Source organism: Arachis hypogaea, chromosome 13 (assembly GCF_003086295.3).
Source record: "Arachis hypogaea cultivar Tifrunner chromosome 13, arahy.Tifrunner.gnm2.J5K5, whole genome shotgun sequence".
Lineage (NCBI taxonomy): Eukaryota > Viridiplantae > Streptophyta > Magnoliopsida > Fabales > Fabaceae > Arachis > Arachis hypogaea.
This window is the reverse complement of record NC_092048.1, coordinates 29,040,012-29,051,197: the sequence shown is the minus strand read 5'-3', so window position 1 is coordinate 29,051,197 and position 11,186 is coordinate 29,040,012. Positions and strand designations below refer to the sequence as shown.

General features: G+C 34.9%; 1 pseudogene; it reads right to left on the bottom strand.

Moving 5' to 3' along the window:
• Positions 1-9,534: 9,534 nt before the first annotated feature.
• On the bottom strand, positions 9,535-10,576 carry LOC112733235 (F-box protein SKIP2-like; annotated as a pseudogene).
• Positions 10,577-11,186: the final 610 nt, after the last annotated feature.

Below are 11,186 nucleotides of genomic sequence, written 5' to 3'. Positions count from 1 at the left end.
TCTCACTCGAGTTATTATTAGTTCATTGATTTATTAATTCAACGGATAAGTAATCAGTTAAACTAATAGAATCAGTCTTATATAAAGAAAAATAATAATGTTTTATATTTATGTAAAAAACCTAATCAAGTTAAATCTCAGTTTAATCTTTAAAATTTGATCTGATGTTTAAAATAATCCCACAATTTGGCTCCAATTAAAATCCCAAATTTGCAATCGTAACTCTAGTTTGTCTCTGCAATCATTTCCGTTACTGAAATGCTGATCTGACACAATTACATAATACGGTGGACACTACTTAAATGACGACGTATTGATTTCGCGCCAAAACTTTTTGGAGACTACGTCATTTCAGTTTTTTGTGGGTTAAAATTCTCTTTATTCCCATTACGACGATCATAAATTGCAAAACATTAAAAAAAAACCCTTACACTTCTTCTTCCTCGTTCTCCCTGATACGTTGTTGTGAAATTTAAAGGAGCTCCTTGTAGCCATTCTGAAAATTTATGCAAACTTAGGGTTTTGGCAAGAGTGAAGAAACCACAAGCACAAACATTTATTGTTCACATAGATTTAAAATGTTTGTGCTTGTGGTTTTTCACTCTTGCCAAAACCTCAAAGTTCGCATAAATTTTCAGAATGGTTACAAAGAGCTCCTTTGGATTTCACAGCAACGCATTAGGGAGAACGAGGAAGAAGAAGAAGGGTAAGAGTTTTTTTTATGTTTTGCAACTTATGATCGTCATAGTGAGAAGAAAGAAAGTTTTAACCCACAAAAAATTGAAATGACATGGTTTTCAAAGAGTTTGGGCGCAAAACCAATATGTCGTCGTTTAAGTAGTGTCCATCATGTCATGTAATTGCACCAGATCAGTATTCCGGTGACGGAGATGATCGCAAGAGCAAGCCGGAGCTACGATGCAAATTTGGGGGTTCTAATTGAGACCAATAAAATTGTGAGGGTCATTTTGAGCATCAGGCCAAATTTCAGGGGTCAAATTGAGATTTAACTCGACCTAACCAAGTCATTCAAACACTTTTTTGTTAACGCGCTCCCTCCCCCAAGTTATGTGAAATACACGCGCATCCCCTCCCCCTCCTATTAACGTAACAGAATTACATAAAGCTTCTTCTTCAACGTAAACATTCTTTAACGTTAACGATCCGATTGCAATTTTCGGATCTGCTCTACTGCTCGTCGTTCTTCTTTTTTTTCTTCTCTGCTGCTCGTTATTCTTCTCCCTATTCTTTTTCGTTTTTTTCTTCGATGTGGATTTATCTTCTTCATTTTCAGATTTCAATAGGCTATCAAAACAATGAATGATTCAACTTCAAATAAGTTGAATGAGAGCGATTTGGATTATTCTTCTTAATCGAATCAAGCGAACAAGGTTTTTATTATTGAATTGAATTGAATGAAATTGATAAATTCTAGATGTAGGTGTTTTGATTTGGATTGAACTGAATTCAATTGAATGGAATGCAATCTCTGAATTCTAGATGCAGGTAATTCAAATTTAATTATATGAATAAATGACTATTTGTACCCATAAAAGATGAAAACGCTGACATATATACCCATACTAAATCGAAACTAAACTTGTACCCACGCAAGATGCCTTTCGTGTGACAAAAGTATCCTGTCTTTAGAGGGTTGGAGTGCCACGTAGGGTACTTTTGTCACATGGAGGGCATCTTGCATGGGTACAAGTTTAGTTTCGATCTAGTGTGGGTACATATATCAATGTTTTCATCTTTTATGGGTACAAATGGTAATTTATTCTAATTATATATATACAATGTTCGAATTTGAATTTATATAATGGATAATATTCCGTTCATTTAGTAATATACAATGGTTTCACTTTAATAACATGTTCAGTTCATTATGCAGACAGTTGTTTGAATTTGAATTTATATAATGGATAATATTCCGTTCATTTAGTACTATACAATGTTTTGCTTTAATAATGTGTTCGGTTCATCATGCAGACAGTTGTTCGAATTTGAATTTATGTAATGAACAATGTTCCGTTCATTTAGTACTATACAATAGTTTCGTTTTAATAATGTGTTCGGTTCATTATGCAGACAGTTTTTCGAATTTGAATTTATGTAATGGACAATGTTCCGTTCATTTAGTACTATACAATGATTTCGTTTTAATAATGTGTTCGGTTCATTATGTAGACCAGGTGTGTTGTGGATGAACAATTTGTCCCAAAGGTTGGTATGATTTTCAAGACACTAGAAGAAGTTGGAAAATTTTACAAAGATTATTTTAAACTTGCCAGTTTTTCTACCAAAATAAGGAACACGACTCGGAAGGGAGATGAGATTAAGAATCAACTAATCGTATACAGTAGAGAGGGGCTCTTGATGTTTAGGTGTTTCTAAAACTAAATACTGATATAAACATTTTTTTCAAATTAGGTTTCTGCAATAGTGCTATATACACTTTTTTCAGTTCATCTAGTGTATTAATTTTGGTTCATTTTTGTTTTTGGGACTCTTGATGTTTGATAAATACCCTGAATCTATTCACTGTGAACCTAGAATAAAACAGCAACCCAGACAGTTCCAACAAATATATACATTAACATTAGATTTTTCATTAACATTCACATATATACATTAACATTACATTTCTATTAACATTTACATTAATATATATATATATATTAAAGAAGAAGTGTTTGCTTTTTTAAATAAGTTAAACAAATTAGTGTTAATTACAACGAGTTAAAGAAACTACAACCTATTTACTATCTATATCGCCAGATGTGAATTTACAAAAAGGGCTTGAGAGGGCAGCAGATAACTTGGAGAGTCTTATGGCTTCAGATGCCTGAATTACTTGGTTTCTTATTTTGTTAATTTTGTTCGTTGACCGCTGAGCCTGATATATTCTGCTTCAACTCCCTCTTCGTCCTCCATCAAGGGTTCTACCCCAGCATAAACCCTCATTTGGGATATTATTAATCCTTGAAAAGGATATAAAAAATAAAATCAAGCATAAGAAGTGATTGAATAAAACATGATAAATATTCAATCAGTAAAAAAAATATTTTTTGCATGCAAATGAACTCAAGGGAACACTTAACAATCAAGTGAATCTAAATCACCACTCCAATGAACCGAACTCCTTTCATGTTTGAATAAAACGTGATAAACATTCAATCAGCAAGAAAAATATTTCTGCATGCAAAAGAAGTAAAGAACTCAACTGAACACTTAACAATCAAGTGAATGTAAATCACCAGCTCCAATGAACCAAACTCCATTCATATTTGAATAAAACATGATAAACATTCAATCAGCAAGAAAAATATTTCTGCATGCAAAAGAACTCAACTGAACACTTAACAATCAAGTGAATCTAAATCACCAACTCCAATGAACCGAACTCCTTTCATGTTTGAATAAAACGTGATAAACATATTTCCATTCGTAAATCACCAACTCTAAAATATTTCTGTATGCAAATGAACTCAAGTGAACACTTAACAATCAAGTGAATGTAAATCACCAACTACAATGAACCGAGTTATATATCACAAAAAGCAAATAACAATACATGTCCATTCGTATGCCCTAGTTATGGAGAAAAAAATAGAATAAGAATAAGTCGTTATACTAAATGCACTAGCTCAATCCACTAGACCTTAAATCGAACTAGGAGAAACGCGAGTTTTGCACGAAATTAAATGAACATAATAACAATAGTTTTTTTCATACCTTGGGGAGTCTATTCTTGTTTTTGTTTATTTTTTCTTCTTCCTTTCGAAAGTTTGATGCGATTCTGGAGTAGCGGCAGTTTCCGCAGAGAACACGAACGAGGTTTGAGAGATTTTGAGAGAGATTTGAAATTTTTCAGTAATGGTTTCGACAGTGAAGAATGAACATTGTTTCATATTCAAGCGCGAATGGTAACATTTGGGGGGGGGGAGGAGTTCCGCGCCTGTATACACGTTTCATTTAATGAGATTGGATTTTTTTTTGTTTTGGGACTGCTTGGATGGACTTGGATGAAAAATTGCTTGGATGTGTAGCCCAACTGAAATAAAAAATATAAGATAGTCAAAAGTCTAAAATTAAAATTTAAAATAGATATCTTCACTAATATTTTAAAAACAATTAAACTTTAACAAATTATAATCAACAAGTTATAATTCAGTTATTCTTAAATAAATATATAAAATTCTAGTATTTTTCATAATAAAATTTTTTTAATTTTATTTTCATACTAAAGTAATTATTTTTTATTTCAATAACTAACTAATTAGTTTATATTTATTATATTATTTTTATTAAAAAATAATATTTAATAAATATCATATAATCATAAAAATAATAATGATATTTTAATTAATAAAAATATTTGATATTTTTATTTATATATGTTTAATAATATTTATATTAATAATTATGAATAATAAAAATTTCATTAATTTAAATATAAGTGTGTAAAAAATTAAAATAATATTAACAAAATTATTGTATGTTTTTACTATATAATTAATAATTAGCATATAAAATAACAAAGAATAACATAGTTTAGTGACAAAAAAAATATACAATAACAAAGAGGACCTAAGTTCAAGCCACATCTTTAACAATTTTAGAATTTTCTCAACTCTGCTTAAAATCCAATATTAAATGTTAATGGTAATTTGTCCTAGGGACAAAGTGGGGCGCGGATTCGGTGGGCAGCCTTTGTTTGTGGCATCGCGCCAAAAAATCGGTGCACATTTTTTATGGAGTAAACTACCATTTCTACCCACGAAAGTTAAAAACGCTGACATATCTACCCATAGAAAAAGAAAATTACCATTTATACCCATGAAACATGGGTTCCATACAACAAAATTATCCAAACACTAAAAAATCACATAAAAACCCCAAATTTCCCTTATTATCATTGTTTTCAACTTTTCATTGAACTCAAAACAGAGTGCTACCACCTAATGCCCCTGCAACGAATCAATTGCCAAACTCAAACAGGCCATGTGGGAAATTGAACGAATTGAGCAATCCTCACCTGAGCCAAACTCTGAGAGACAGGGGTGAACTTGTTCTGTTTCAACTCTGTTTCGGCGAGAGAGACTTAGCTACAGTAGTTACTCTGAAGGTTCGACGACTGAGAAGCTGATGATGATGGTGACATCGCCGGCATCTCGTTGGAGTAGAAGAGAGAGTGAGAACAAGGGCTGAGTTAGGATTCGGTAGAGAAGGTGCGAGACTGGTGAGTGGCTCGCTGGCGGTGGTCTGGACCGAGAGAAATAACAACTGGGACGGTGAGAGTGGCTCGAGTTTGTCGCAGATGGTGGAGACAATGGTGGTTTGCGGTAGTTCTGGCAGTTGGAAGTGCAGACGGCGATGATGGCAGGGCTGTGATGGTGGTTCGAAGGTCTCTGGTTCTTGAAGAGGAAAGAAGAAGGAGAAGAAGAGGAGAAGGAGAAGTGAATTAGGGTTCGGTGGTTTAAAATAGATGGCAAAAGAGACAGAAAGAGAGGGAGAGCTCGCCGCGGTTTTTGTTCGCAAAAGGGACCGTGGTGGAGGCAGCTGGCACGGTGGCCCATCGGCAGCACTGGTTTAGTGATAAAGAGAAGGTAGCCACGTTAGGTGAAGAGAGGAAAGGGGGAACTATTGCTCTAGGGTTGCTGGCGGCGGTGAAGTAGGGGCTGGTGCGAAGGTCCCTTGGTCGGCGAGGGCGAGATAGGGAAGGAGAGAAGGAGGGGTGACCACGGCGAAGGAGGACGACAGCGGATGGGGTTAGTGGTGGTGGTGGTGGTAAGGTGATGAGTAGATGAGGATGATGGAGTGGTTACTGGTTAGTGGGGAGGAGAAAGATGATGTGGATGATGATAAGGGTAATTTGGGGTTTTTATGTGATTTTTTAGTGTTTGAGTGATTTTGTTGTATGGAATCCATGTTTCATAGGTACAAATGGTAATTTTCTTTTTCTATGGGTAAATATGTCAGCGTTTTCAACTTTTGTGGGTAGAAATGGTAGTTTACTCTGTTTTATGAGGAGTCTTTGGATAACTAATGCATTATGCAGTTTTTATATCAATGGGGTAATTTTACAAATATTAGTTTTATGATTGCTATTGTTATTATATCTGAAATGCTTTTATAAATATTAGTTTTATGATAGTTATTGTTATTAGATTTGAAATATTTTGTGGCATTATATCAAAAAATTAGAAAAGTCAAATGTTTAAATTAATTGAAAATTGAGGAAATCTTTTTTGGGCAAGGTATTTTTTTTTGTATTATTTTGCATAGATGGAGGAGATGTGGGCGGAGATCAATGAACACCAGAAAGGAGGCGTCAGACCAAACTAGAGAGGGACAATTGCGAGATTAGCACGGCGTGTAATGTTGCTGGGACAGAATGGCTTCTTGGCCATATCCTCATTGTCAACGCACATGACCTCTCCTCACCAGCATAGTCCTTCACCTCTGATGACGGCGTTCCCAATGCCTGCGACCGTGTCGGCGGACGACGGTACTTCAGGTGTGTAGCAACGCCTCGACAGCAACCATGGAGCAGATGCCCCCAACAAAGAGGATTAGGTGTCGTAGGGATGATATTAGAAGAGAAATACTATCGCGTGTACGGTTGAGTAGATGCCTCCCTCCTCTTCCTCGTTCTCTTCCTCTGCCGTCACAAACACACTGCCCCTTCCACTATCTCCACCGTCGACGACAAGTCCAAACCTCCCCACCGCCTCTCATACTCATTCCTTCATCACGCCATCAATTCTTTCTCCTCTCCGCTCGACCATGGTGACTTTGGCATCGTCTTCTCTGGCACCCTCCTCCTCTAGCGAAAATTCCATCGCAGTGAAGCTCATGGACCCCACAATAACCTTACAGCAAGGAGAGTGCAAGTTCCACAACAAGCTCTTTTTTCTAATTCGTTTGCGAAATTAAAATCGGTGAATCGCAGGATTGGAATTCTGATGAATGGGTTGTGTTCCATTTTTTTTATTATCACAATTTTGGTTAGACTTACTTAATAGTTACTATTCTTTGGAGTTTTGAGAAGAATGAAATATTTTATGAAAAAAAATAAAAATAAATGAATTTTACATTCTAAACTAATTTTATGTTCTAAACCAATTATCATGAGTTAAATAATTCGGTTCAATCTTTATTCATTAATCATAGTAAGATGTTTTGTGAAGTTAGTAATTTTTAGAGTAATTTGATTATATATATATATATATATTGAAAATTAGTGATTTTGTTACATTAATTTTGTTAATTATAGTTAAATGATATAAGAATAATTTTATTAATTATAGTAAGAAGTAATGTAAAATTAGTAATTTTTTAAAGTAACTTTATAGGTTATAGTAATATGATTTAAGAAATTAGTTATTTTTTTTGTAATTTTATTAATTATAGTAATATGATATGAGAAATTAATAATTATATTAGATTAATTTTATTAATTATAGTAATATAATATGAAAAATTAAGTTATGTCAGATTAAGATGTTATAAAAAATAAGTATTTGTTAGATTAATTTTATTAATTATAACAAGATAGTATGTAAAATTAACAATTTTTTAGAATAATACGATTTATTACAGTAGTATAGAGTAATTTAATTTTATTTTTGTTTATTATGTGAGAAATTAGAAATTTTTTTAGGTTAATTTTGTTAATTATAGTAAGATGTGTTAGAGTAATTTAATTTAATTTTTATTTTTTATATAAAAAAGAGTAATCATCAGAAAAGAATATTTACATTATCATAATATTATGATATTAAATTGATTATTATTATTATTATTATTATTATTATTATTATTATTATTAACATGTACCTCGTTTACATAAATTAATAAATATCTCTAAAACATATATTTTCATAAGTAAACTATTTAATTTAGATTTTTTATATAAATAAATAAAAAATATATTATTTACTAAAATACGCACCGGCAGAAATCCTTCCACAAATACGTAGGGCCATTTTAGCGGGGGCGTACGCAAAATGGAGATATACACCAATTCGTGTCCAATTGCCACAAAATGGACCTGACACTTGCAGCTCCCATATCATGCTCAGCGTCCACTAAATTGTTGGGGGCACCTAGTTGCCGGTGCCTGCGAAATGGCCATGGCAGGGGGCATTCACGAAATGAACCCCAACGCAGTGGTACTACACGCGAGATGGTGCATTTCATCTGTACCGCCAACGAAATTGGATCTTGGTTATGCCTATATAAACGCTGGTGCACCATTCACCGAAGGAGCCATCCTATCTCCATTCTCTTCTCTGAAATTTCTCTCAATATCATTACCTTCTTTCTCTCTAAAATTTTGTAGGTGTTGATAAAGTTTTTTTGTGGTAATGACTTCGGAAAATGTATATGTGATTGTGTACCCAAATGGAAAAATTTCTCATACGATAGAGGATGTAACGTTCGTTTGCGACGATCCGCTTTGGATAATGATTCTGCCACAGACGTCGCTGCAGGATCTGAAGAATTTGATTCTCATGAATACCGGAATGGTTGGAAAAAAAATCGTGAAGCTGACTTACAGGATGCCAGTTGCAGTAGCCAACTCGTTTGCGTATCAGAAAATGCAGATTAAATATGATCAGCATGTTTCGATGATGTTCTCTTATCATCGTAGCATCGGAAGCATCTATTCGCTGGAATTTTGTTTGAATATGCAAGATATCGGTGAAAGTTCATCTAGTTCTAATAATGTGGATGGTGTTAAGAATCTTGGATCGGGAGATGTCGCTTCGGGTCGGGTGACCGGTAAGACCCGTAAAAAAGCCTTTAATTTATTTATAAAATATTCCAACGAAAATACTCACAAATTGATCCTAAACTAGTAAAAAAAGAAATTTAAATTTTTTTTGAAAGTTTTTTTACGAGAATACTTAAAAATAAATTTAAATGTGACCAAAAGATTTTTCTGAAAAAAAAAAAACCGATACAAATGTGAGCATAAGATATTATATAATATTAATAGATTTTAAAAAGTAACTAATTTAATAAAGAAGTAGTTATTAAATTTTATTTTTTCTTATAATAGATTATAATTTTGTTTTTCGAAGTTACATTACTTATATCCAATATATATAGTTAAGTGAATCCTAAAATTTAGATAATTTATTTCTATTGAGAAATGGCGAGATAAAATAAATTTTTATACGATGTTAATATAATAAAAAAAGAGTAAAAAACAAATAGGTTCCTGACCTTTTAAAATGTGGATATTTTCGTCCTTCAAGATTGGAAAATACATTTCGATCCCTCACCATGTAAATTCCGTGATAATTATGTCCTTCCGTGGAATTGGTGCTCGAAATGGTAACGAAGATTGCTGAGGTGGAGGGGTAAAGAGTGATGTGTCCGTTACGGTTGCTGAAGTGGATGGGAAACAAATTGTTGGAGGACAAATTGATCCTTAATGGCCAAAACGACGTCGTATGCATCCCCCACTTTCATGCCCATCATCCCAGACCTCTTCTTCTTCTTCTTCTTTTTCTTCTCTCATCTCACAAACCTCTCACTCCACAACCCTCTCCACCTTCCAAATGAAACAAGAAAATAGACTAATTGTAATACAACCCTCTCCCTATGTTCACGCACCCACTCCACAACTATACCAGTGACCTTTCTACATCTCCTCACCTTAAGCTTAATCAAATTAGGGCAACCAGAAGCAAGAGCTTCAATCCCCACATTGGATATAGGGCACCCCTTAATGCAAAGCTTCTTGAGCGCAACACACTTATTGGCAACACACTCAATCTCAGCGTCACCAACGGTATTAAGCCCACAAAGTGCCAACCTCTCCAAAGCCTTACATTTGGAAGCAATTGCCTAAAGGCTCGAAGATGTTAGATAGATACCAATCAAAGCAAGTTCCTGCAAGTTAATGCAGTGTTTGACAACAGAAATCAAACCATCATCACCAATCCTATTGGTTCTCCACCCATCAACGTGAAGCTTCCTCAACATCCTGCAGTTCTCAGCAATTAAATTGAGACCCACATTTGAGCACTCAGCGGTTTTCACAATGTGCAAAGTGTCCAAACTCAAACATTTAGACAAACCCACAAGACCCATATCGCTAACTTGAATCTTCTCAAGGTGAACATCAACCAACGTAGCGTGGAGGTTCCCAATCTTTTCAAGGGTGTCATTCCAATCCCCCAAACACCCAATTACCTTCAAAGATCGAAGTCTTTTCGACCCAATCATAAGGGGCGCGAAGCTCTGGCCATTCACGATCTCCTTCAAGCAAAAAAAAGTCACTGACGTCGTTCCGGAACCAACCACCTCCTTGCCATCGTGGGCCCCATGCAGCCGCTTAACGGAGAGCTCTTCCAAACCCTGGCAACGGCTAACGACAGCGTTGATTCCCTTAATGCCGAACACGCACGAAGCACAAGATAGCTTCTTCAACGCCTTGCAGTTTTCGCCAACAGCGGCCATTCCTGCCTCCGTTATCTCACGGCATCCACGGAGCTTAAGCCACGTTAGGTTTAACGCACCGGAGCGAAATCAGGATCAAACTTTCGTCGTTCATGCTCGTTTTGGAGGGTGGAGAGGGTTGTGGAGTGAGAGGTTTGTGAGACAAGAGAGGAAGAAAGGACGCGATGAAACTGCCATGGAAGAAGAAGAAGAAGTGGTCTGGGATAATGGGCATGAAAGTGGGGGATGCATACGGTGTCGTTTTGGCCATTAAGGACCAATTTGTCCTCCAACAATTTGTTCCCATCCACTTCAGCAACCGTAACGGACACATCACTCTTCACCCCTCCACCTCAGCAATCTCCGTTACTGTTTTGAGCACCAATTCCACGGAAGGACATAATTGTCACGGAATTTACATGGTGAGGGATTGAAATGTATTTTCCAATCTTGAGAGACGAAAATGCCCGCATTTTAAAAGGTCAGGGACCTATTTGTCTTTTACTCTAAAAAAATTTTACAACATTATATTGATATGTAATATGTTTTTTTATTAACAACGGAGCTTAAAGTTTAAAGAAAAATAAACTAAAAGACAATAATTTTTGAAAATGAGATGTCGATAGAATTAGCATGAAGACAAAGAGAGAAACAAAAAAATAAATTAAAGAACACATAACAGTAAAAAAGTAAACTATGATCATAATTAGCCATTCTATCTGCAC